Raw genomic sequence first — 27969 nt, 5'->3', positions numbered from 1 at the left:
GATCCAACATCGAGGTCATAAACATCATTATCAATATGGACTCTTTAATGAGATTGCGCTGTTATCCCTAGGGTAACTTGGTCCATTGATCAGAAATTCTGGATCAAAGATAACAGAGGTTAACTTTGACTTGTAAGTCCAGGTCTTTCGGAGGATTAATTTTCTTTCATGCTTGTTACTGTTTACCTATGTTAGAGTGAGTAAGTTTTTAGTAAAAAGTTAAGCTCCATGGGGTCTTAATTTCCGCCTCTTCACAGAAAGGTCAATTTCATGGATTAAATGTAAGAGACAGTTAAACCCTCCTTATGCCATTCATATAAGTCCCTAATTAAGGAACAAGTGATTATGCTACCTTTGCACGGTCAGGATACCGCGGCCGTTTAAAGTTACTCATTGGGCAGGTGGTGCCTCTAATACTTGTAACGCTAGAGGTGATGTTTTTGGTACACAGGCGGGGCTTGTGTTTGCTGAGTTCCTTTTACAATTTTAAATCTTTCTTTGGTGACATACCTGTGTTGGATTAACATTGATTTCTATGGGTTTAAGATTAATATGGGGTTTTTTAAATGTTAATGTTAATTATCAGTGATTTATTTCAGCGGATATACACTTATGTCAGGAGAAATTTTTCTTATTACAAACATTGGTGCATCTAATATAATTAATTAAATTGGCCCACTGTATTTCTAGGAATTGTTATAGGTTTTAGTAATATTTATATTTCACTCGTGTTGACCTTGAACGCTTTTTTAATTGGTGGCTGCTTTTAGGCCAACTATGATTAAGTAAGAGCTGTACCTCTTTAGATTAACATTAAAATTTACATTTAATTTATTAATATTTTTAGTAAATTTTAAGTAGAAATAAAATTCTTTGCCGGGGCAACCAGCTATCATCAGGCTCTGTAGGCTTTTCACTTCTACCTTTAAATTATCTCACTATTTTGTGACATAGACGAGTTTGCTCTGGTTAGCTATTTAAAGGTAGCTCGTCTGATTTCGGGGAGTTTGGATAAAACAATTTTTGTCAAATTTATTCTAGTTAGTCCATTATGCAAAAGGTAGAAGGTTTTATCTTTGATTTGTTATACTTTTTATCTTTCATCTTTCCCTTGCAGTACTGTTTCAATAGCTCTAGTAAAAATTTTCTATCTCCTATACTAGTTTAGGGGTGAATGATTTAATTTACACATTAAGAATAATTTAGTTTATGGAAGGCTAGGCTAGGAATAATTCAAAGCACTGACGTATTTTGAAGTCTTCAAGTGTAAGTCAGATGCTTTATTTAAGCTACACTTTGATTAATCCAAGCACACTTTCCAGTACGCTTACCTTGTTACGACTTATCTCCTCTTAATTCTTGTAGTTAAAGGTTATGTACTTATCTATATCGAATATTGAAGAAGGTGACGGGCGGTGTGTGTGTGCTTCACTGCTCTATTCAACTAAACACTCTATTTTTAGTTTACTGCTAAATCCTCCTTTGTCTATTTCAGACAAGGTTTATTATGTTCTGGACCAAAAACTGTAGCCCATTTCATCCCATTTCATGAGTTACACCTCAACCTAACTTTTTTATATAATATAATTGGGCATACATGTGGGCCTTATTAGGGTTTGCTGAAGATGGCGGTATATAGACTGAATTAGCGAGAAACGGTGAGGTGTATCAGAGTTTATCTATTACAGAACAGGCTCCTCTAGATGGATATAAAGCCAAGTCCTTTGAGTTTTACACTGTGGCTAGTAGTTCTCTGGCGAATAGGCTTGTTTTAAACCTACGTTTACAACTATACCTACTGGGGTATCTAATCCCAGTTTGTGTTATAGTTTTAGTGTTTAAATTAGATAAAACTTCTTTCGACACTATTTTTCATAAAAGCTAGGACTTTTTACAGCTTAGCTGTACTTTAATTTTTCTGAATATTTAATTCAACACTCTTTACACTGAACTTTATTTACTTGGGTCATTCTTATGACCGTGGTGGCTGGCACAAAGTTTACCAACCCTATGTCAGTATAACTTAGTCAAACTTTCGTTCATAGTTTAATTTTTATCACTGCTGTACCCCGTGGGGGTGTGGTTAAACGTGGCATTATGAGCTTCAATTGTTATATTGAGAGCTTAAAACCTACTCCTTTTATTCTAACTTAAATTTTAGGGTAAAACTCACCGGCGTACAGATATTTGCATGTATAATTCTACTGACAGCAAATAAAAAGGCCAGGAGCAAACATTTGTGTTTATGGAATTAAACAATTCTTCTAGGCATTTTCAGTGCCTTGCTTTGCTTATAAGCTACATTAACCCGGTGGCCTTAGGAGTTTGAGTGTCAACTAAGTTTTTAGTAAGTTCAGATTAGGGCTGTGTTGGTATTTTGATCTATTAATGTTTAGGGAAATGGGTGTTAATAAAGTGCTAATTAATCTCCTAAGGGGGGAAGAATATTATTTCTGTGTATGCGTTAGACTACTATTTTAGTATACAATTTTTTATGTCCTTGAGCATTAATATGTCAATGGCTTGATAATTATGGGGTTGGAGAACGTTAAGTCCAGCTACAGATCAATAGACTGCGTCCATGCCTTGACGGCTTAGCTGAGTCACAGTATACCGAAAATAAAAAAATACCTGGGGTATGACAGAGCAGTTATGTTGGTCATGGGCTGATTAGTCACTAATCCATCAAGATGTCTTATTTAAGGGGAACGTGTGGGTGATCTTAATTTTATGGCCCTGAGGTAAAAACCAGATGTCAGGTATAGTTTCACAATAGGTACCCCGAAGTTTTATGGGCCCGAGCGAGAAGGGTATGCCGAGTGGGTGGGTTGATGGTTTCACAGAAGATGGTAGATTAAGAGACAACAAGTAGTAGGGGATATCTATGTGTTCAAGGACTAACGAAATTTAATGGGCTAATGTGGGTATGGTATTATTGTTGACAAGCATTAACTTATTATACTGTACAATATTCATATTGTGGAGCATTTAATGTGGATATAACACAGGATGTGAATGTACTTTAGGGGGGTTGTTACTTGCTTATAAGCATGTGTACATTGATTTAATGTGGAATAAGCATTTTATGGTTTATGGACGATTAATCATAATATGCACGGTAATTTTTTTTTTGAGAGTTTAAGATTAACTCTGATGAAACAGTTTAAATTTATTAAATCTCCCAAGTACAGGGAATAGTTTAAGAATTCCAGCTTTGGAGGTTGGAGGTAGGATTGTATTCTTTCCATGAATGCTTTAAGAAGATAAAATCTTCGTCTTAGGTTTACAAGACCTATATAATTATTATACTATTAAAGCAGTCTTCATTTAAGTATTTTATTTTCAATTAATCTGGCAATTGGGAGAAAGAGAAGGATAATAGAAAAATAGAGAATGGATGCAATTTGTCCAATAATGATAAAGGGTGGTTCTACTGGTTGTCCTCCAATTAAGGTTAAAAATAAATAAATCTGAGACTAAAACTCAAAATAGGATTTGGCTAATAGGTTGGAATATTAATCCACATTGGTTATATGTATGGAGAAATGGGAATATGGCAAGGATTAGGATTGATAGGATCAGGGCAATTACTCCTCCTAGTTTATTTGGAATGGAGCATAGAATAGCATAGGCGAATAGAAAATATAATTCTGGTTTAATATGAGATGATGTATTGAGTGGGTTAGCTGGGTCTCCTAAGGCATCTGGGAAGAATAAAACGATTGTAAAGAAGAAGGCTAGCAATGCTACACCTCCTAATAGATCTTTGAACGAGTAGTAAGGATGAAATGAAATTTTATCTGAATCAGATAGGATACCTAGTGGATTATTAGATCCTGTTTCGTGAAGAACTAAAAGATGAACTATTGCCATTGCTGCAATAATGGTAAAATAAAATGGAATGTGAAGAAACGAGTTAAAGTAGCTTTATCAACTGAAAACACCCCTCAAATTCACTCTACTAGGTCTGAGCCAATATAAGGGATTGCAGATAATAGATTGGTAATTACGGTGGCTCCTCAAAATGACATCTGTCCTCATGGAAGTACATGTACTATAAAGGCTGTAGCTATTACTAGGAATAGAAGAATAATTCCGATGTTTCAGGTTTCTTTGTAGAGGTAGGAGCCGTAATAAATACCTCGTCCGATGTGCAGATAAAGGCAAATGAAAAATAATGATGCAACGTTAACATGTATGTATCAGATTAATCAACCATAGTTAACATCTCGGCTAATATGGGAGACTGAAGAAAATGCTGTGAGTGTATCAAATGTGTAGTGCATAGATAAGAACAGAACAGTAGAAATTTGGATAATTAAGCATACTCCACGAAGGGATCCAAAGTTTCATCATCCTGAGACGTTAGAGGGAGTTGGAAGGTCAATGAAAGTGTGGTTTACTATTTTTATGATGAGACTTTCGTATGATTGTCATTATAAAGTGTTTTTATAGTTGAATTAACGATTTTTCATGTCATTGGTGGTGGTTTAAGTCCATGTGAAAATTATGACAAACTTACTTTATTTAACTTTAATCTTAATGGTTTTAGGTTTTGTAGAGGTGGCTGTTAAACCTTCACCTATTTTCGCATGTAGGATTGATTATTAGGGGGGCTGTTGGGTGTGGTCTAATAATTCTAAATGATAGCTCTTATATTGGTATGATTGCACTTTTTATTTATTTAAGAGGAATGTTAGTAGTATTTGGTTATACAACTGCTATATCAACTAATGAATATCCTAAAACTTGAGGCTCAAATTTATGACTGATTTTTACTATTATCAGAAATCTTACTAGAAGTCGTTTTAGTAATTACTGTTCTGCATTTTGAGTGGTTAGAAGGCGTAGGTGGATTAAATAATTTAGATATTATTTTAGCATTTGGTTAAGATGATGTATTACTAGTTCGGAAAGATTCACCTGGGGTGGTGGCTATTTACAGTTATGAGAGTTGAATTACAGTAGTTGGTTGAACTCTATTTATAGCTGTTTATCTTATTATTGAAATTACTCGTGGCATTTAGTTAATAATAACTAGAAGTAGGATAGATAAGATGAATGATGAAAAATAAATTTTCAATAGGTTTTTATGATTTGACACGGGCCTAGAAGCAGATGTATGTAGCTAGGGTTTTAGGTATAATTTTTTTCAGTTCATGTATAGTCTATAGTTGATGTTGCTAATTTTTGGATAAATGTGAGACCTATATTAGGAACGAGTCGGTGTGTTGGTTGGAAAAAAATCCTAGCAGGTTAGAGAAGTTGAATGAATACGAGTCTGGATATAATTTTAAATAAGATATAATGTTTAGTTCTATTGCAGTAATAAACCCTACGATAGTTACTGTTAGCACTGTTAATTTGATTATTATAGGCATAGTTATAGTTTGGGTGTTGGTAGGATTAATAAGATTGGAAAATAGGAAACCAGCGAAGATGCTTCTTTTTAGAAGGCGTTTGATTGGATTAATTAGCCTTGGATTATTTTCATTGATGGAATTAATTGGTAAAAATCGTGGATGTCCTCTTAAAACGAAGAAAATTTGTGAGCTGTAGATAGCTGTAAAAGATGTTACAATTAGGGTGATAATTAGGGCCCAAGAATTAGTATATGATAGATTTATTGCTTCAATGAATAGGTCTTTTGAATAAAATCCTGTAAGGGAGGGTGTGACAGTTAAAGCTGGGCTACCTACAATTAGAGCAGATGTTGTAAATGGTAGACATGGGGCTATTCCTCCTCTTTTTCGAATGTCTTGCTCATCGTTTAAGTTGTGGATAAATGAGCCGGAACAAATAAATAACATAGCTTTGAAGAATGAATGTATACAGATGTGAAGAAATGTTAAATCAGGCTGATTAATGCCTAGAGTTACTATTATCAGACCTAGTTGGCTTGAGGTAGAGAATGCAATAATTTTTTTAATATCGTTTTGGGCCAGGGCACAGATTGCTGTGAATAAGGTTGTAATGGCCCCAATACATACAATTAGTGATATAATATTTGGGTGACTGGCTATAAGGGGATAAAAACGAATTAGCAGAAAGATTCCTGCTACAACTATAGTACTTGAGTGTAGTAGAGCAGAAACAGGTGTATGACCTTCTATGGCAGATGGAAGCCATGGGTGTAAGCCAAATTCAGCAGATTTACGAGTAGCTGCTAGAATTACACACAGTAAGGGTAAGGCAGTTTCATTACTTATTAAAAAAATTTGTTGACGTGATCATGAATTACAGTTATTATAAAAATCATGCTATAGATAACATAAAGCCAATGTCTCCAATGCGGTTATAGATAGTAGCTTGTAGAACTGCAGTGATAGCGTCTGTTCAACCATACCATCATCCAATTAATAGAAAGGATATAATTCCTACACCCTCCCACCCAATAAAGAGTTGGAACATATTATTAGCTGTGACTAGGGTGATCACAGTGATGAGAAATATAAGGAGGTACGTCATAAATCAGTTTAGATTTGGATCTGAATGTATATATCATGTAGAAAATTCTACGATGGACCAAGTGACGAATAGGGCTATAGATAAAAAATTTAAAAAAAAACAACAGCATAAACATGTAACTTAAAGCTTATGTATAATTCTATTGAGTGAATAGTTATTCGGTGATAATTAGAGATGACTGTCTATTTATATTGATGAATAGGAATAGTGGAATCAGATTAATAATGAAGGCTCATTTTATAGATTTAGTAATTTGATCATGATACATTAGTGTTGGTTGACCCATTAAAACTTTTTAGGGGCTTTAGAAGAATAACTAACAGGAATATAAATGATAGGGTAAGCTTTATAGGTTACTTTTCCTTGGATTTGCACCAAATTTTTGGCTCCTAAGGATACTGGATTACTATTAGCTTAAAAAGGTAAATAAAAAAGCCATACTTTGGGGCTGGGGATATGGCCTAGTGGCAAGAGTGCTTGCCTCGTATACAGGAGGCCCTGGGTTCGATTCCCCAGCACCACATATACAGAAAATGGCCAGAAGTGGTGCTGTGGCTCAAGTGGCAGAGTGCTAGCCTTGAGCAAAAAGAAGCCAGGGACAGTGCTCAGGCCCTGAGTCCAAGCCCCAGGACTGGCCAAAAAAAAGCCATACTTTTATGTATGGGTGGAGGAGTTAGCAGCTCCTCTTTACTTTTTCAAATAATTAAAAGAACTATAATTCTTTGTTTCTACATTCACAGTCTATGTTTTGGTTAAACTATAATTACAGTATGTAGGGCCAAGAATAGGGCTTGGGTGAGTTGTAAGAAGAATGATTGGCATTAAGTGAAGGAAAATTAAGGTATGTTCTCATGTTAGCAATAGAGAGGAGGAAGGCAGAAGGTGGAGGCGGAAACAGAGGAGGCGGGGACACAGAGGAGATAAGGAGAAGAGGGAGAATAATGTTTATAAATAAAAAAAGGAATGAAATCCCATTCCATTTTATTCTACAGGTAAGTCTGTTATTAAAACAGAACTAAAAGACTGCCGGGGGGGGGAGTGTTTGGGCTTGGACTCAGGGCCAGAGCACTGTCCCTGGGTTCTTTTTGCTCAAGGCTAGAACTCCACCACTTGAGCCACAGCACCATCTCTGACCCTTTCTATATATGTGGTGCTAAGGAATCCAACCCAGGGCTTCTTGTATAAGAGGCAAACACTCTTGCCACTAGGCCATATTCCCAGCCCCTAAATAAGTCCCTTTTCAGGAACTTTTAGATCATAAAATTGAGCCAGGTAGGGTGGCAAATTCAGGTAAGCCCCACAGTTGGTAGGATGAGGCAGGAAGATTGAGAGTTCAAAATCAGCTTGGTCTAAGGTAGAAATACAATGTCTGGAGGAAAGAGAAAAGACAGACAAGAGGAGGGGGAGAGGAGGGGGAAAGGAGGAAGGAGGAGGAAGGAGGGAGGGGGAGGAGGAATGGAGGAGAGGGAGGAAAGGAGCCTGGTAGGGTGGTAAATGCAGGTAACCCCAACAGTTGGGAGGCCGAGGCAAGAAGACAAATTTAAGGCCCGCCTGGTCTAATGCAGCAATATAATGTCTGGAGAAAGAAAAAAGAGGAGAGGAGGGGAGGATAGAAGAGAGGGAAATGGGAGAGGAGAGAGCCACTTAAGTGAGCCATTAGATGGCACAAGTGCAGTTTTCTTCAGTGTACTAATTCGTACTAAGAATCCAACATCAACTGTATTTTGCATGTTAACAATCCAACACTTAGTCAAATAAAGCCAATCCTAGAAATAATGAACCACCAAAAATGTCCCTAAGAATCACAATGAACACAAGGGATTTTAAACAGTTGCATCTCCTTCCATGATCACGTTTGGAACATGTGTCTCTCAGGTCATTCAGTGGTCTGTTCTTTTGTTGTTGTCCATCGTGGGCTGTACTTGAGCCAGTGCCACTTCTGGTTTTCTGGCATTTAATTGGAGATAAGGGTCTCAAGCACGTTCATGCCTGGGCTGGCTTTGAGCCATGATCCTCAGATCTCAGCATCCTGAGTAGCGAGGATTACTGGTGTGAGCCACTGATGCCTGGCTCTCTTCTTGATTTAGTGTCACTCTGTACTTAGGAATTAATGGATGCTTTGTCTGACAAGTTTTGCACCTTACGTTTGGAATCTTAGGAGGTTTGTACTGATTTCCTTTAAAGAATTTCAATTTATCAGACTTTTATTATTAATGACTTGTGGATTTTCTGTCCCCCATGATAGCACCTACTAATCTCCAGGCTTCAGCCTTATCCAGCACAAGCATCATGGTGGCCTTTCCGGCCTGAGTCTACAGTGCTCAGTGCATGCCTGGGACATCCCACTCTCTACCATCACACAACCCTCATGTGGATCAAGTGAAGCCCATGCTTCTGTTGCTTCAAACGCAACAATGTCTGATCCTCAGATATGCCTAAAGTGTCATCTCAAAACCCAAGACTGTAGCTTAGTCGTAAAGTGCTTGCCTAGCATGCATGAAGCCTTGAGTTTGACAGTACCACATGAACAGAAAAGCCCAGAAATGGTGCTGTGGTTAAAGTGGTAGAGTGCTAGCATGAAGCAAAAAGAAGCTCAGGGACAGCTCCAAGGCCAAGTTCAAGTACCAGGAGTCAACAGCCAGTCCACATGGCATCCTTTATGGCTAAAATGTGTGTTTTGCCAAGTCTCATTCTGCATACTGCCTCATAGCAGCAATTGAGGCCCCAGGTATCTGTGTGGCTACTTAGATAGAGTTCCTGTCTGAAACTACGCACTAATGAGCATAAGGGATATCTCCCAGGGTTTGAGAGGCCATTTATTTGCCTGGTGACACCATGGCACTACTTCAGCATAGCTTTCGAAAGTCCCTCCATCGCCCAGTACTACCATGGAGGATGGCCAGCCAGGGTCTGGTCACACTGGTCGCTCAGCTCCTAAAGTAAACACTGTGGCCACCTTTTCATAACAGGTCCTTGTCACCTTCTCCCTGATGCCTCCTCTTATAATTGTGATTCTATGATGATGGTCTTACAACCTTGACCTACAGTGATGCCTACTTCAGAATGTTTGTGAATGGGTGTCACTTATTCAGGGGAGGGGGTGTCATTCAAGCCACTTTTCTACATTGTACCATACTTCTACATACTACGCTCAAAATTACAAGTGTATGTACTGCATGTTTTCTTCTGATACTAGACAGATTTTGGACTGAAAGTACTTACAGTCAGAAGAAATCAACAGGCAACAAAGGATGGTCATGCTGGAACTACACAGAAGCCGGATCCTATATAGGCGACAGGGGAAGAACAAAACAGAGTCACACATAAGCTCCTTACTAGAAAACTTGAATAAAACAAGTCTAAAGGAATTTACTGGGTGTGAGGTTCAGTGTTGAGTTGCTTGCCTAGGTTGTGGGAGGCCCTGAAACACAATAAATTTTAAATTCACTAAAAAGAAACTTAAATGCCTTGGTATGCTGAACAAAATGTATGTAAGACCTATGTAATAAAAATATTTTCCACACAGCCCCTCAGCCCCTAACCCACAATCACAGAGCAGGACATGACCAAAAGCAGAACTGAATGCATAGCAAAGACTCAGAGGCTTGGGCAGGGGACTAGTGTCACCTAAGTTGTTCTGATCAGCACCAACTTAACAAGCAGGAAAAGAAAGGCTGCCCTTCCTCACACATGCCTTCACCTCCTCCAGGCCCCAAGATAGATATGAAAGTATAAATGAAAACTTGATGCAGACTTGAACAGAGGCTCCCACGTGCATTCGAGGCCGTGCTCCACCCACAGCCAGCCCTCGCTGCCGCCTGTGCCACTTCAGTGTTCCCGCACATGTGTGACAGAAGGGGCTGGTAACGTCACAAGTGGCACGTGCGGGAAGGCGTGGGCATCAGCAACATGCCAGCAGTGCCCTGACCACTAACACAACCCCGCCACCCTCGCCACAACACAATCCAACCCCAGACCCAGGCCCCAGGATGGACATGAAAGTATAAATGAAAAATTGATGCAGACTTGAACAGAGGCCAAGGGCCTAGGCAAGACATGAGTTCTCCAGAGCAGGTTCTAATGGGGACCATCCACACTGTTCTACCTTGGGCTATAGAGCCAGAACCTCTATTCATGATTCCAAGCTTCAAGGCTCTACACATTTTAAACAGACACTGTGCATTTTCTCTTCAAAATGCCTACAAAGGCTGGAAATCATGAAATCCAAAGGCGACATAAGTTGAACCAGGGCTAAGAACTGAAGTACTTGCCTAGCTTATGGAAGGCCCTGGAACACAATACCACTGAAACTCACAAAAGAGAAAGTGAAATACTTTTGTGTGCCTAATAAAATGTGGCTCACTCCTGTCATCCTAGCTACTCAGGAGGCTGAGACGAGAGGATCCAGGTTCAAAGCCAGCTCAGGCAGGAAAGTTCATAAGACAGTTATCTCCGAAGACCCACTAGAAAACCAGAAGTGGCGCTGTGGCTCAGGTGGTAGAGCACTAGTCTTCAACTGAATACCTCAAGGACAGAACCCAGGCACAGACGTCAGACCCCACATCCAGCAAAGAAAAGAACGTAAATAAATAAAAGTTCAAAAATAAATGTATGTAAGACATATATGATAAAAATGAAAATCTTTTTTTTTGTCAATCCTGGAGCTTGAAGTAAGGGTCCAGGCACTGTCCCTGAGCTTCTTTTGCTCAAGGGTAGTACTCTACCACTTGAGCCACAACACTACTTCCTGCTTTTTCTGTGTATGTGGTGCTGAGGAATCAAACGCAGGGTTTCATAAATGCTAGGGGAGCCCTACCACTAAGCCACATTCCTGGTGAGGATTCACGCTGCCCTTCCGCCAGCCCTGGGACAGTGTGGGAGGGAGCAAGCGGTCCCCGCCTCTTGGCTCGGCCACGTGTCTAATGGCAAAGGCCCGGCCCGTGGGGGGGTGTGGCCCCCGCCCATAGAGGAAGTATGTGACATCACTGTGACATGGTCTTCAGCCTCCTTTCCCGCCATTACCATTATATAACACCCCCCCCAATTAAATCCTGTGAGACTCATGGGCCATCAAATACATCTCCCCGATGCCTCTATACGCTGCCGTTTCTGACACATGAAGGGACAGGGGCGGGGGGGATGGGGGGTATTGGCAACCTTTCCTCAGCTTAGCGTAATCCATGAGAACACGCTTTGTTCCTTCTGCCGGTGGGAAGGAATAAAAGCAGAGTGTTCTTTCATAGTTTGGGATCAGGCATTCCCCTGGGAGATATGGGGAAATGGGGTCCAGAGCTCCCCAACACATTCCTACACCCAAAATTCTTTTTGTGCTGGTCCCAGGGCTTGAACTCAGGCATGAGCACTCTACCACTTGAGACAAAGCTCTGCTTCTACTACAGGTTATTTGTTTTGTTGATAAAGAGCCTCATGGACTTTCCTACCAGGGCTGCATTCGAACTGCAATCAACAGATTTTGGCCTCCTGAGTAGATAGGATTACAGGCATCTGGCAAAAACATCCCCTCCACCCTAACCTCCATGCCCTATGTAAGACCTAGATTGGGGTCTATGCTCTCCTAACCAAGATTTGTTGGGGTCCACTGAGCCCATCCTACATTGGACTGGACACCTAAATCCATCACCTACCATACCAATTCTCAGCACTTAGGCCTCTCCTCTGTTGAGTGGGATCAGAGCCATGGCTGATGGAAGGAAAAACAGGAAAAAGCCATTTAGACCACACTTTCTGATCCTGCCTTCTGCTACCTCTATACAGCTCCTACTGAGACAGATCTCAGGCCAGGCCTGGGGGCAGTGATGGTCCACTGAGACCACCAGGGGACTCAACTCTGTATAAAGGTGCTTGCCTAGCTGGCAAGGCATGGTCCCAAAACTAGACAAAATATGTTGGTATGCCAAGTAAAATGTGCAATAAACAAGAGAGGCAGGCTGAACTTCTCCACACACTTTCACAAATACCCCCAAAACCATGTCCTGTGCCTGCCTAGACTGAAAGCACCATCTAAAGTCTTTGCAGTGACTGGGAGCTGGATCCAGAAGCCTGATTTGGGCATGTTATAATGTAAATTAGGAGAGAAACCACATTTTGAAGGATCCAATCTTGGAGTCTTTATTAGAATGCTAGCAGTCTATAGGCAGCCAATTGTTACAAAGTCCTGCTGCCCCCAAATATATTTATCACTGTTAGGAAACAGGCCAGAGAGGAATGAAATAACAAAAAACGATACTAACCAATTCAGCTCCAAGAACTGATTTGGGACACCATGTTGACCAGAGATAAGCCAGGAGACAGATGCAAACACAGAGATGTGTGGTATGGAGCAATGGCACAAGTGCTTGTCTGGGCCTAAATAAGGTAAAGTCAGGGGACAGGGTAATAGGAAGCTCCCATTCCCAAGCACTGGACTAACAGGTCCAGTCACCTATAAGGGAAGTGCTCACATCTGTCTCCAGGAATTCAGGCACAACCATCACCTGGGGTTCAGAATTCCCTCCCTCCACCATGAAGAAGAGATGCCAGACCCTACAATTCAACATGTGTGTGGCCAAGATGGCGCCGGCAAGACCTGACCTCCTGACTTCAGAGCTTAGCCACCCTGAAGCCACTACAGGAACAGCACAAATGAACAAACAAGAGAGGAAGGCAGCACTTCTCCACGCTCAATCACAAACACCCCACACCCATGTTCTGGGCCTGCATAGACTGCAAGTGCCAGCTAAAAGCTTGACAATGGCTGTAGCCAGCTCCAGAGGCCCGATTTGGGGACTGGCCTCACCCAAGCCACTTAAGGAGAAGCAGACCATATTTCTCCACACTGTCCATACCATGGGCCAGCCTAGACTGAAAGTGCCAACTAAAAGCCAGCACCAGAAGCCTGGTTTGGGGACTGGCCTCACCAAAGCAACTTCAGGAAGGACACAAAGACAGAGAGGCAGGCAGGCAGACAATAAAAACCAACACCCATGCCATGGGCCTGACAAGACTAAAAGCACCAGCTACAAGCTCTGCACTGACTGGGAGCCAGCTCCAGAAGACTGGTTTGAGGCCTAGACTCACTGAAGGCAACAGGGAGGCAGGCCGCACTCCTCCACACACTTTCACAAACACCCCACAACCATGGCCTGGGCCTGCCAAGACTGAAAGCCCGCTAAATGCTCAGCACTGGCTGGAAGCCGGCCCTGGAGGCCGAGTTTGAGGCCTTAGCCTCACCAAAGCCACTTCAGGAAGGGCCAAAAGGAGCAAACATTAGAGGCAGGCCATGCTTCTCTACACAGATTCACAAGCACCCCACACCCATGCCATGGGCCCCAAGTGCCAGGAAGCTCGGCTTAGCTCTGCTTGTCTTCTGGAGTTGCCTCAAGGTAAGCTTTGTACACCTGGGTCCAGCCTTCTCAACACACAACCGGCATCTGCACAAACAGTCCTCCAGGCTTCCCCACACAGAAAAGCGGCTGCTGCCTGATGGGACAGGTTTATGAAACCCATACCCACCACCAAACCACAGTGAGCCTGACCAGCTTTGTAGGCCTGAACCCAACTAGAGGACCCTCAGAGAAAGGAGCTCTTCCTAGCCTAGTGGCATGTGTGTGTGTTCCAGGCAGAACAGACCTAAACCAGTCCAGAGCCCAAGCCACACCCCTTGACCTCTGACTTCCTCCCCTCACGTTCTGTGTTGCCCCATAAGCCCAGTCCCTTCACCTCTCATTTCCTTGCCCTCACCCCTCCCTTTTCCTGCAGTGATGACCCACAAGCCCCACCCCTACACCTCAAGCCCCATCCCACCCACTTTCATAGCCAGCCACAACCATTGTCTGGGCCTGCCAAGACTGAAAACCACAGCTAAAGGCTTGTCACTGAGGAAGCCAGCTCCAGAGGTCTGGTTTGAATGAAGCCTAGCCTCACTGAAGCCACTTTAGGAAGGGCACAAACGAACAAACAGGACAGGCAGGCCACGCTCCTCTACACACTTTCACAGGAGGTATCACAATACCAGACTTCAAACTCTACTACAGGGCTATCATAACAAAAACAGCCTGGTATTGGTATAAAAACAGATCAGAAGACCAATGGATTAGAATTGAAGATCCAGAAATAAAACCACACTCTTACAGTCAGCTGATATTCGACAAAGGTGCTAAAGACATACAATGGAATTAACATAGCCTCTTCAACTACTGGTGCTGGGAGAACTGGGAAGCCATATGCAGAAAACTCAAAGTAGACCCAAGCCTATCACCATGCACCAAGATCAACTCAAAATGGATCAAGGACCTCAATATCAAACCTGAATCCTTGAAACTACTGAAGGTCAGAGTAGGAAAGACGCTAGAACTTATAGGCACAGGAAGGAACTTCCTGAATAGAGTCCCAGGGGCACAACAAATAGGGGAGACTCGACAAATGGGACTACTACAAATTAAAAGGTTTATGCACAGCTATGGACATAGCCACCAAAACAGAAAGACAGCCAACCATATGGGAAAGGATATTCACCAGCACAGCAACAGACAAAGGCCTAATATCTGTCATCTACAGAGAACTCAAAAAACTAAGCCCCTCCAAGCCCAATAAACCAATGAGGAAATGGGCAAAGGAGCTAAAGAGAGACTTCACAAGAAAAGAAATAAAAATGGCAAGGAAACATATGAGGAAATGTTCAACATCCCTGGTAGTAAAGGAAATGCAAATAAAAACAACCCTGAGATACCACCTCACCCCAGTTAGAATGGCCTATACTCTGAACTCAGGCAACAACAAATGCTGGAGGGGGTGCGGAGAAAGAGGAACCCTTCTCCATTGTTGGTGGGAGTGCAAATTAGTACAACCACTTTGGAGAACAGTATGGAGGTTTCTCAAAAAGCTCAATATAAACCTACCCTAAAACACAGCCATACCACTCCTAGGCATCTATCCTAAACAGCAAGTTCCAAGATATCAAAAAGACATTTGTACTTCCATGTTTATCGCGGCACAATTCACAATAGCCAAAATATGGAAACAACCCAGATGCCCCTCCACAGATGAATGGATCCAAAAAATATGGTACCTATACACAATGGAATACTACATAGCGATTAGGAATGGTGAAATATTGTTATTCGCAGGGAAATGGTCAGAATTAGAACAAATAATGTTGAGCAAGACAAGCCTAGAACACAGAAAACAAAGGGGCATGATCTCCCTGATATATAACTGTTAAGAAAGGGAGACGGAGAAACAGTAGACACAAGGCCTGTGAAACCAAAAACTGATTGTCAAATAGTATTTCCCACAGGATTGGGGGAGCGACCCTACAGTATGTAACTAAAACCAAACAACTACTCAACATATAAAGGTCAAAAATTGACCTCTCAGTGGAATACAATAGCTCAAAAGCTATGTATGTACGTTCATATAAGACTACTGTCGACATATTGTCTAATATCGCCATTACATTTAAAGTCCTAGGTGAATTTTCTTGGGCCTGGCCACGTGGCTACTGTATATGTTCTTTTTTTTTGGCCAATCCTGGGCCTTGGACTCAGGGCCTGAGCACCGTCCCTGGCTTCTTCCCACTCAAGGTTAGCACTCTGCCACCTAACCCACAGCGCACCTTCTGGCCGTTTTCCACATATGTGGTGCTGGGGAATCAAACAGAGAGCTTCATGTGTAGGAGGAAAGCACTCTTGCCACTAGGCCATATTCCCAGCTCTGTATATGTTCTTGATACATTGTATATTGTACATAGGTCTACCTGACCTAGAGAAGGGAAAGAAAAACAGGGCGTAAGGTATCACAAGAAATGTACACACTGCCCTACTATGTAACTATACCCTTTTTGCACAACACCTTGTCAAAAAAATTTGTGTTCAATTAATAAATAAATTAATTTTTTTTTAAATGGGGGCTAATGGCAGGACTGCCAGTCCGAAGGCAGAATTGACCTAAACCAGTCCAGTGACAGGGCCACGCCCCTTGACTTCTCACTTCCTCCTGTGTTCCCCACCCCTATCATCCTGCTGTGATGTCCCATAAGCCCAGGCCAGGCACCTCTAGCTTTCTTAACCTTCCCCCTCCCCTCTCCAGCTGTGATGCCCCATAAGCTCCAGGCCTGCACCTCTAGCTTCCTGGCTCTTGCCCCGCCTTTCTCCTGCTATGACACCCCATAATCCCCGCCCCTGTACCTCTAGCTTCCTGAGGCACCACCTGCGGGCCCACTGCCCTGCCTGCCTAGCAGAAGGCCTTTGCTCCAACCCAGGGCCTGGTACAGGACAGTCCACAAGCCTTCAGCGTCTCTCCATACCCTATAACTATTAAACTCACTGTCACAAGCAGGCTTAAGGGGACACCTGCTAGAGATGGTGGCTAGGGGCATCACATGGCCACTTCCATGCATCCCAGATTACTGTCACAATCAGACTTGGCAGATGACAGGGCCAAGGTAGGGAGAACAGAGAAAAGGACAGACAAGACCAGAGGGCAAAACAAAACAAGAATAAGCAGGCTGGGTTTTTACTGATGTTTATTCATTATTCCGTCTTCCAGGTAGAAGAGGGAAATACCTTTTTTATGACATGGGACTCTGTTACACCTTTACAGCAATCTAGTTGGTGAAGGATGAATTTTAATTAAAACACTCAATCTTCTCCTGACTTCATCAACCAGTATTTCTTTCAAAAATTTAAAACAGGGAGACAGGCAAACAGCAAGGGAAAACTATGGCCAGGAATTCATAGGCAACAAGCGCTATCTGTACAAAAAGCTTCCATCCAAAATTAGTTTATTTTGACCTTCATGCTCCCTCATAAACTCCAAAAATGAATGAAAAACCTCCTTGCCTCCTTCCTTCCCTCACTCTGACCTCATCCCTGCTTACCCAAATAATACTCTACAGAGTAAGGAGATCTAAAAAGATGAAATTCGTACTGGAAAACACAGACAAAATAACAAATACACACATACACACACACACACAGACAAAATGAAGCCAGAAGATGGGCTGTGCCTCAAGCAGTGCAGCGTAATCTTCAGTAGAAAAGCTAAAGAACAGCACCCAAGTCCTAAATTAAATCACTATCAACAGCACCCACACAGAATTAAGGAAAAAAAACCCACTGTTCCACACATGTTCACATGTTACACCTGTAATTTCCCAAGTAAACACCAGAGGGCGCCCTAGCACTTGGGACAGCAACAGAGAGCCCCACTCTGACCCTGTATGGACAATTTGAACGGGTTCCTACTGATATTTCTCTTGGGTGACTTCTCATTGAAGCACTGAGGGAATCACTGAGCATAGGGAAGAGTACAACGATTGGGGAAATACCTAAAGGTAGAATGGATGGGTCACAGCATAAGATATCTGTTTTTAATTCGACAATGGCTTCCCAAATTTTATGATGCCAACTTCATAATGGTTTCTGACGGTTGTCATCTCTCAATAAATGGAAATCAGTGTTCTCTCAGCACACACCATGGGCAAGTGTCCTGCTCAAAAAAATAAAAACCTCACAACAACCTGCTATGTGTTTACTCCCACGTGTAGAAGGGAAGATGAAGTCCAGGTGAAGTGACCCCTGATCCTGTAATTGCATAGGGTCTTAGTGCTTAACACTCAGATTCCCACCCAGGGTAAGAACCCCAAGAACTACTCAGGGCATCTAACAGTCCTGTGAACATAAGCCCAGGCCACACGGGGTGGGTGGGGAATCATGTGTGTCTGGCACTGAAGTGGAACAGATTCTATGTGAAGCATCGGGAGCCAGAGGCTCCCAGAGGATAGGCCATGGAAGTGGATCCACACTGGTGTCTTAAGCTTGGTTACACATGAGGATGCCTACTCCTCTCTTCTGCCCATACCTCTCCCACTCTGGATGCTAGAGACCTATTCTGGGTATGCCTTGCTCCCACTGACCAGGATCTGGCCACCGAGGTTCACCAGGAAACTCTGTGGTCTCTGCAGATCACAAGAACAATGCCTACCTCAGCTAGAAAAGGCTTTGGCCTTAGGGAGACTGTAGCTGCAACTACTTTCTGCCCAGGTCACAGGGAAACTTGAAGTCCCAAGGAGGTATCCCAATGTATCAGTGGCCAGAGACAGACTAGGCTCTGTCTGACCATGCTCCAAACCTTGGTGTCCCCAGCACTCACTGAATTACATCACTGTATCACCCAAAGTCCAGTCAGCAGGGATCTGCCTAGGGAATGAGAGGTAGGGACCACCAGCAGTGGCATTGTAATGGGTGTGTCCCCTAAATTCATATGTGGAAGTTATCCAGTACCTATGAATGTGACCATATACAGAAATGGGCTCTTGGCAAGTGTTGTTAGGGTCATCCCTAAGTCACTTGTTTTGTGCTTTCTTGTGTACAGTGTCTTCTGTTCCCTCACTTCCACTCTAACCACTATTATTGTGCCCCTTAAAAGGTGGAAACTGGGGCCAGAAGTATGGACTAGTGCCAAGAGTGCCTGCCTCATATACATGAAGCCCTGAGTTCGATTCCTCAGCACCACATATATAGAAGATGGCCAGAAGTGACACTGTGGATCAAGTGGCAGAGTGCTACCCTTGAGCAAAAAGAAGCCAGGAACAGTGCTCAGGCTTTGGGTTCAAGGCATAAGACTGGGGGGAAAAAAAAAAGGTGGAAACTCAGTCACAGAAATGCACACAGGGAGTTTCTCTACAAACTACACTATTCCCTCACAGGTTTAGAAACCAAGACAAGACCAGGAACACACCATGCCCTTGCACCTATCAAGGAAATGTGGCCAATAATACACCTTGCTTTCACTGTTGGACCTTGTTCCACCTGTTGGAATTCACAGCTGTGAAAGAAGATCTCCATAGCTCCCAGTGCGCAGCGCCTTGTCATAGCAACCCTAGGGAAATAACACAAAATGTTCTGCTCTGTCTACACTCTCTCCAGACCATGGGTGCCTCCCTCAAGGTCACCCAATATGGTTTTGTAGGAAGCAAAGCCCTTCACAGGCCATGGCTACTGCCAGGGGGTCGTTTCAGTATGTCTGCCATTCCTGGCCTCAGCTCTCAATCTCAGGGGCAGTGGGAAAGGTAAGACAAGTAAGAGGTATAACTTTCTGAATCTGGCAAGCCTCTACCCTGATGATGCTGCGTTAGCAGGACCCAGCGCTTGGTCATCTACACTTTGGAAGAGCCAAGACATCACCTGTAAACTGTTTGGAATGTGACTCAGGAAGATGCATGAAGAGGCTGTTCCACCTGGTCATGACATCTCACCTGTGTCCCCAGAGCCCTAGTTGGGCCATTAAAGGGGAAGCATAGAACAGGATGTGTATCAACACCCTTCTCAGAGAGGCCTGGGGCAAAACCAGAAGGGGGAAAGGGATGAAAGAGGCTGGGTGTCAGGATGTTAAGGGTAGGGACCCTTCCCCACAGAACTGAGGATTGATGAAGGGCCCCTACTCCATCAACATAAGAGCTTCTGTACAGTGTGCAAGTGACCTCAGGAGGCCCAAGCCCACCAACACTCAGAAACAGGGGCATTAATTCACTTTCATCAGTGTGGACATGAAGCAACTGGCCAGGTCAGAGTGAACCTGCTGCCTGCCCAGAATGGGAGAGCAAAATGTGCTTTGAGTCCTCAAGCAGTCTACACTTCTGACTGTGGGAAGCTTCCTTACAAGTAGCACTTTGCTGGGTGTCTGGGCTCTTCTGTATATAGGAAAGACCACAGGCCTGGAATGGGCCTGGGTTTCACCATGTTTCTGAGGAACACAGACAGATGGAACTCACCACAGCAGCCTAAAATGCAGTAGTCACTGCTGCCTCCCTCTGACTCTGAAGGAGCCAGCCTGGTGGGAGAAAGGATCCAGTCCTCCTGGGGCAGGCAGACAGAGAGCTTCAGAAGACATTTCTAGTTTAGAAACATATCCACAGCGTCTCTCCATACTGCTCAGTACATTTGTGGTGGGAAATCTTAGGGGGAAGTGTGTTAGTTCACGAATCTGTTAATGGTTTCAAATGATCTTTTAGAGTCTTTCCACAAAACCATCTGAGCTGTAGAAATCCTTTTCATTGGTAATGTGTATAAAAAGGAAAGACAATTAGGTCACTTCTGTTTAAGAGCTGTCAGCTGAACCTTGCAGTTTTCAACAGTTGTTTTTGTTTTGTTTTACAGTTGTTTTAACCAACTCCAGACCCTTCAAGACAGCTGCTAACACATAAAATAACATATCACCAGGCACACAACTACATTCCCAAGGACAATCCCCTGCACTGAGAGATTCTGTTTCAGGAAATTTCCAAGAAGCAGTACTAGAAATTCATTCACAGAACAACTGTGGTAAAGCTGGGAAGGATCTTTCCTTTAAATTATCAAGACCCTGCTGGGACAATTTATTCATATTTTTCATGTTTTAAATGTCCAATGCCAAAAATATTCCAAGTTGATTAGCAGTACAAAGTTTCAGAAACAAAACACAAACCTATCTGAATAAACCAGAGCAAAAAGAATGCTTACACTGAGAGGATACTTAGTATTACAATGGAAAGCTACAAATAACGGCTACTGTATACTATACGCACCAATGGAAACTGTATTTTTACTATTATAAAAGTGATGTATAGAGGGGTTACATATGCATAAGTCAGGTAAACAGTACATTAACTGATTTCTTTTTAACAGTACACACAAATCTTTTTGTTTGGCCATTGCATTGTTTTGTGTTACTCACTGTATTGTTTAATATTTTCACAAACACTTCTTTAAAACTTGACTCAGCTTTTATGAGACACTTATCTCCAATTAACTACTAGAAAACCAGAAGTAGTGATGTGGCTCATGTAGTAGAACACTAGCCTTGAGTGAAAAAGTTCAGGGACAGTGCCCAGGCCCTGAGTTCAAGACCCATGACCACCAACAACAATAAAGTGATGTCTGTCTCTATGAACCTGACTTACTTCACTTAGCATAATTTTTCTAGGTCTGTTTCCCTGAAAATGATATAACATTTTTCTTTCTAGAAGATTAATAAAATTTGTATCTATCTATCTGTATCCAAATATCTTCTTTTCTTGACTCATTGATCCATTGTAGGGCATCTGGTCTAGTTTCAAGCCTTGGCTTTCATGAATAGTGCCATAAGGAGTATGCATGTTCAAGTGTCTTTACTATAACCTGACTTGCAATGTTCTAGGTAGATGCCCCAAAGTACTATCATAAGGTCATAGGGAAGTTCTATAGTTAGTGTTTTGAGGAATCTTCAAAGTGCCTTCCAGTGTGGTTGCACTAGTTTATATCCCTTCCAACAATGTACCAGGTTCCTTTTCCCCCCAGAATCCCCACCAAGATTTTTTAGTGCTCGTTTTCTCTATGCTGAACAATCTAAGTGGGGTGAGATGAACTCTAAATATTTTTTTATTTAATTAAATTTTATTATAAAGGTGATGTACAGGGGCTGGGAATATGGCCTAGTGGCAGGAGTGCTTGCATCATATACATGAAGCCATGGGTTCAATTCCTCAGCCCCACACATATACAAAACGGCCTTAAGTGCCACTGTGGCACAAGTGGCAGAGTGCTAGCCTTGAGCAAAAAGAAGCCAGAGACAGTGCTCAGGCCCTGAGTCCAAGCCGCAGGACTGGCACAAATAATAAATAAATAAATAAATAAATAAATAAATGTCTTTTTAAAATGTGATGTACAGAGGGGTTACAGTTACATAAGGTAATGATTAGATTTATTGTTGTACCGTGTTATTCCCCCTTCATTTTTTCCCAATAAATACAGTTTTTATTTGCGTTTTCTTTATGGATAGGGATGTTGAAAATTTTCTCACGTATTGAGAGGCCATTCTTACTTTTCCTTCTGATAAGTCTCTATTTAGCCCTTTTTCCCATTATCTTGGGCAATTATTTGGGGGCTAGCTCCTTGTATATCCTGGATATTAGGCTCTTATCAAAAGGTAAAGATCTCCCATGCTGTAGGCTGCCTTTTTAGCTTAGTAACTATGTCTTTTGCTGCACAGAAACTTTTTAGTTTGATGCAATCTCGTTTTCATGTTTCATTGCCAATTTGTTGAGCCCCAAAACTCTGCCCAGAAAGTTCCTGTCGTGTGTGTGTGTGTGTGTGTGTGTGTGTGTGTGTGTGTGTGTGTGTGTGTGTGTTTTATGTGCCAGTCCTGAGGCTTATACTCAGGTCCTAGGCAGTCTCTGAGCTCCTCTGCTCAAGGCTAGCATTCTACCACTTGAGCCACAGCTCCCTCTCCACCTTTTAGGTGATTAATTGGAGCTAAGATTCTCATTGGCTTTCCTGATGGGGCTGGCTTTGAACCTCAATCCTCAGATCCCAGTCTTATATATATTCTTTGTTGCAAATGTTTTTCAACTTTGTAACGCATTAAATTTCTATACTTTTGAAAAAGATCATTCAGTCAAATGAAGTTGATATACAGTTACAAATATTTCTGTACACACATTTTAACTTTAAAATGTTAATACTAAAATGACACTTTATCGACAAAGGCAAAAAATAGACAAAAATTTGCTGAGGTCTGTTTCAGTCCAAAATTTCCATATTGTATGTCTACATTACTTTTTCTTAAAGAAATTAACACTTCTGTGTCATTTTAATTATAAAAAGTTATCATTATAGCAAAAATATCTTAAAGCCTGATGCACACAGTTACTGCAATGTCACCATTCCCTCTGAATCTTGTTTATGTAGTACATGACTCTTATGACTCAGAAACACTTTTAACTTCTGTACATTTTCCTGTTCTTTTTTTATATGATAATACATCTCGCATAGTAGGAGTTCCAGTGTTTGATGACATAGAAGTGTTTATATAAGGGTACAGTTTTGTTAACTATAAGTGATGTTAACTATCCTGTACTAAAACTGCATACACTATGATAGTGAGCCTAAGAGATGCTGAGAAGACTCAGTTGAAGGACTTTGTTGAAGGCCTGCTGGCTAATAAAAAGCCCTGGTCTGAGACAAAGTGCTAATTATTTTTTGAGACCTACATTTAATTCCAATTTGCTTGAAGTAATTCCCTGAAAATGTTTGAGGATCTAAATTTCATACTCTTTCTCACAGAAAAATTTAACATATTCCAGTACTTCAAATATTATCTAGAACTTTCAACAGCAAAAGTATACCGGGGCTGGGGATATGGCCTAGTGGCAAGAGTGCCTGCCTCATATACATGAGGCCCTGGGTTCGATTCCCCAGCACCACATATACAGAAAATGGCCAGAAGTGGCGCTGTGGCTCAAGTGGCAGAGTGCTAGCCTTGAGCAAAAAGAAGCCAGGGACAGTGCTCAGGCCCAGAGTCCAAACCCCAGGACTGGACAAAAAAAAAAAGCATACCTGATTAAGTAACAACATGATTAATGGGAGTATAAAATACCTCTTTAAACTCTAATAAAAGTAAAAATAAATAACAAAAAAAACAAAAACATTTTGATAATAAAGCATGAAGTATATACTGGTGCACCCCCCTCCCCAGTTCCTTGGGCTTTGTTTTTTGTTGGTTGTGGGGCTCAAACTCAGGGCCTGGTCACAGTCCCTGAGCCTCTTTGTGCTCAAGGCTAGCCTTCTACACACTTGAGCCACAGCACCACTTCTGGATTTTTCTGAGTTTATTGGAGATAAGAATATCAGGGGCTATTCTTCACAAAGCTGGCTTCTAACCAGGATCATCAGATCTCAGCCTACTGAGAAACTAAGATTATAGGCGTGAGCCACCAGCACTAGATTTACACTCAATGTAAGGCACTAGATACAAGAGTAATTGCATTAGAATTTTAGCAGCCTTGTACACTGAGCAGAGATATTATTATTTCTGGTTACAGTTGAGGAAACTAGCTCACTGTTTAATTAGACATTAGTCACTCTGATCCTCTTTCTGGGGAATTCATTGCTCTTATGGATTAACAAGCACTGTGGCTATTGTGGTCAAATTATTATTTGATTTGACACTGATTCCAACTTTTCTTTTTCTTTTTTTTTTTGTTTTGTTTTGTTTTTGTCACTGCACTTGAACCCTGGCCTTGGGTGCTGTCCCTAAGGTCTTTAGCTCAAGGCTAGTACTCTACCACTTAAGCCACAGTGACACTTCTGGCTTTCTGGTGGTTAATTGGAGATAACAGTCTCCAGGACTTCCTACCAGAGTTGGTTTTAAACTGTGGTCCTCAGATCTCAGCTTCTTAAACTGTGGTCCTCAGATCTCAGCTTTCTGAGTCACTAGGATTACCAGCAACAGCTCCAGTTGTTCTTAATTCTTTTGTTTGCACTTTGTTCCCCACTCTTCCTCCTACTCCAAGCCTGTCCTTTGGCTTGACCTCAAAGCTTGGGTTCTGTCGCTGAGCTTCTTTTGCTCAAGGCTACTGACTACTTGAGCCATAGCTCCACATCTGGATTTTTGAGTAGTTTATTGGAAAAGAGTCTCATGGACTTTCCTGCCCTGGCTGGCTTCAAACCACAACCTCAGATCTCATTTTCCTGAGTAGCTAGGATTGCAGATGAGTCACCAGCCCCCCCAGCCACTACTTGCCTCATTATCAGCAGAGTATGAGCCATCAACAACAGTCTGAGGTTGTTATTGTTAGGGGGTTGGAGGGAGGAGATTCCAGTCTCCCCAAGAGTTTCCCTAATAAAGATGGAGTCAGCTGCTCCCTACAACAGTTATCACTTGCTTTAAGGGAATATCTTTCCTCCTAACAACTAATGTCAGTAGAACAAGTCACTGAATTTGTTATAATATGAAAATGAAGAACTACAATGAAAACTTTGGGCAATCTACTTCACTTACATGTGTGCCCATTTCTGGATCTTCATCTACTGTAGTCCACTACTATTCAAATGTAGATTTCATGGTGTTGTAATAGTTAAGTCCCCTACATTTTAATGAGTGATTCAATATTTGTACACAAAAATTAGAAATTAAGGGCACAATTTAGCTATATAAATTTATGACTATCTTAAATTTTTAAAAAAAATCTACATTATAAAGTTGTAGGTTTGGGGCTGAGAATATGGCCTAGTGGCAAGAGTGCTTGCCTCATATACATAAAGCCCTGGACTCTATTCCTCAGCACCACGTATATAGAAAATGGCCAGAAGTGGTGCTGTGGACCAAGCAGCAGAGAGCTAAAGCCTTGAGCAAAAAGAAGCCAGGGACAGTGCTCAGGCCCTGAGTCCAAGGCCCAGGACTGGAAATAAATAAGTAAATGAATGAATAAATAAAATAAAAATAAAGTTGCAGGTTTGGTGTGTATGTGTGTGTGTGTGTGTGTGTGTGTGTGTGTGTGTGTTACTTAATCCCAGGCCCTGATCAACTAGCCTTGACCTTTTGTGCTCAAGGCTAGCACTCTTAATCACCTGAATCACAGCTCTACATCCAGCTTTTTGGTAGTTTATTGGAGATAAAAGTCTCATAGACTTTGCTGTTCTGGCTGACTTTGAACCAAGATACTCAGATCTCAGCTTCCTAGGAAGCTAGGATCACAGTAATGAGGCACTGGCACCAGGCTTAAAATTGTAGTTTTAAGTACATATGTCTACCTGATCTAGGGAAGGGAAAGAAAAACAAGGATATAAGATATCACAGGAAATGTACACACTGCCCTATTATATAACTGTACTACTTTTGCACAACACCTTGTCAATAAAATTTAATTAATAAATTTTTTAAAAAGAAAAAAAATTGTAGTTTTAAAATATTTTGCTGTTTTACAGTCATTTATTCACAATTTTAAAAAACTTGTCATACTACATAGTTCATAAAGTACTAGTTTTGTGTTTACAGTTAAAGCACTATTAACTAGAGTCTAATGAAACTGCATTTTATGAAGTTATTGCCATGTGGGTTAAAGCTTTAAATGAATGCAACTTCCTGTGGCACAGTTTATTGCTCATCCCTGGCTTCTGTTGCTACTAAAGAGCTCTTGAATCTGCTACAGATGGTTAATATTTATGTCTTATCTCTGGTATAGTTTATGTCCGAATTCTACTGTTTCCCTGAGATTACAATCTATGGAAATGAGGACCTTATGTCTCTTTTGAGCTAAGTGAAACATATGGACTTCAGAAGATAGTGGCTCCGTTGTGTAGTGAAAAATAGAAAATGAGACTATCCAGTGTAAACATTTTAAGTCTTATTGTAATTACCAGTTAAGAAATTGATTATTTTACAAAGGCTCTAAGGGTCTCTGCTGCTGCTAGAACTGTCGAACACACTGGCACAAGCAGGCTTGGAGCTTCAGCAGACACTTGTTAGGGACAGCGTCTGGGGGCATCATCACATGGCCACTTCAATGCATCCCAGATTACTGTCACAGTTAGGCTTGGCAGATGAGGGGGTGAGGGGTGGGAAAACAGGGAGGATGACAGACCAGGCCACAGAGCAAAACAAAACAAGAATAAACAGGCTGGGTTCCTATTGATGTTTAATGATAATTCCATTTCGCAGGGAGAAGGGGGAAATACCTTTTTTATCACATGGGTCTCTGTTAGACCTTTACAGCAATCTACTTGATGAATGATGAATTTAAATTAATACATTCAATCTTCTCCTGACTTCATCCACCAATATTTTTTTTCAAAAATTTAAAACACGGAAACAAGCAAACAGCATGGAAAACAACGGCCAGGAATTCATAAACAAGCACTATCTTCACAAAAAGCTTCCATCCATGATTAGTTTCTTTGCAGCTTCATGCTCCCTCATAAACTGCAAAAACAAATGGAAAACCTGTACTCTCCCTCTCCCTCTCCCTCCCTGCCTCCTTCCTTCCCTCACTCTGACCTCATCCCTGCTTGCCCAAATAATACTCTAGAAACAGGGTAAGGAGATCTTAAAAGATGAAATTCATGCTGGAAAACAGAGACAAAATACAAAATAAACACACACACACACACACACACACACACACACACACTTAGACAAAAATGAAGCCAGAAGATGGGCTGTGGCTCAAGCAGTGCAACACAATCTTATGTGGAAAAGCTAAAAAACAGCACTCAAGTCCTAAATTAAATCCCTGTCAGCAGCACCCACACACAGAAAAAAAAAAAAAAAAACACTGCTCCACACACATTTACATGTCACACCTGTCATTTCCCAAGTAAACAGCAGAGGGGGCACTAGCACTTGGGACAGCACCATAGAGCCCCACTCGAACTATGTATGGACAACTTCCACAGGTTCCTACTGATATTCTCTTGGGTGCCCTTCCCATTGAAGCACTGAGGGAGTCACTGAGCACAGGGCAGAATCCAACTACTGGGGAAATACCTAAAGGTAGAGCGAATGGGTCACAGCATAAGACATCTGTTTTAATTCTACAATGGCTTTCAAGTGGCTTTCAAAAGAATAGGGGAATGAAATCACATTGTTTTATTCTACAGCTAAGTCTCTAGCTACTAAAACAGAACTAAAAAAGTGCCTTTTCAAGAACTTTTAGATCATAAAATTGAGCCAGGTAGGGTGGCAAATTCAGGTAAGCCCCACACTTGG

General features: G+C 41.8%; 2 long non-coding RNA genes across 2 annotated transcripts; one reads left to right on the top strand and one right to left on the bottom strand.

The window, feature by feature from the left end:
* LOC125364155 lies at nt 1-24320 on the top strand. The gene is made up of 3 exons (XR_007213427.1): nt 1-132; nt 7461-7468; nt 24310-24320. It is a non-coding gene; the product is annotated as an uncharacterized LOC125364155 (long non-coding RNA).
* Nucleotides 1300-8226, bottom strand: LOC125364154. Its single transcript, XR_007213426.1, has 3 exons — nt 8215-8226; nt 3958-3967; nt 1300-1358 (listed from the first exon to the last, which is right to left on the bottom strand). It is a non-coding gene; the product is annotated as an uncharacterized LOC125364154 (long non-coding RNA).
* Nucleotides 24321-27969: the final 3649 nt, after the last annotated feature.

Source organism: Perognathus longimembris, chromosome 15, assembly GCF_023159225.1.
Source record: "Perognathus longimembris pacificus isolate PPM17 chromosome 15, ASM2315922v1, whole genome shotgun sequence".
In the NCBI taxonomy this organism is placed as follows: Eukaryota; Metazoa; Chordata; class Mammalia; order Rodentia; family Heteromyidae; genus Perognathus; species Perognathus longimembris.
This window is presented reverse-complemented; position numbering and strand designations above follow the sequence as displayed.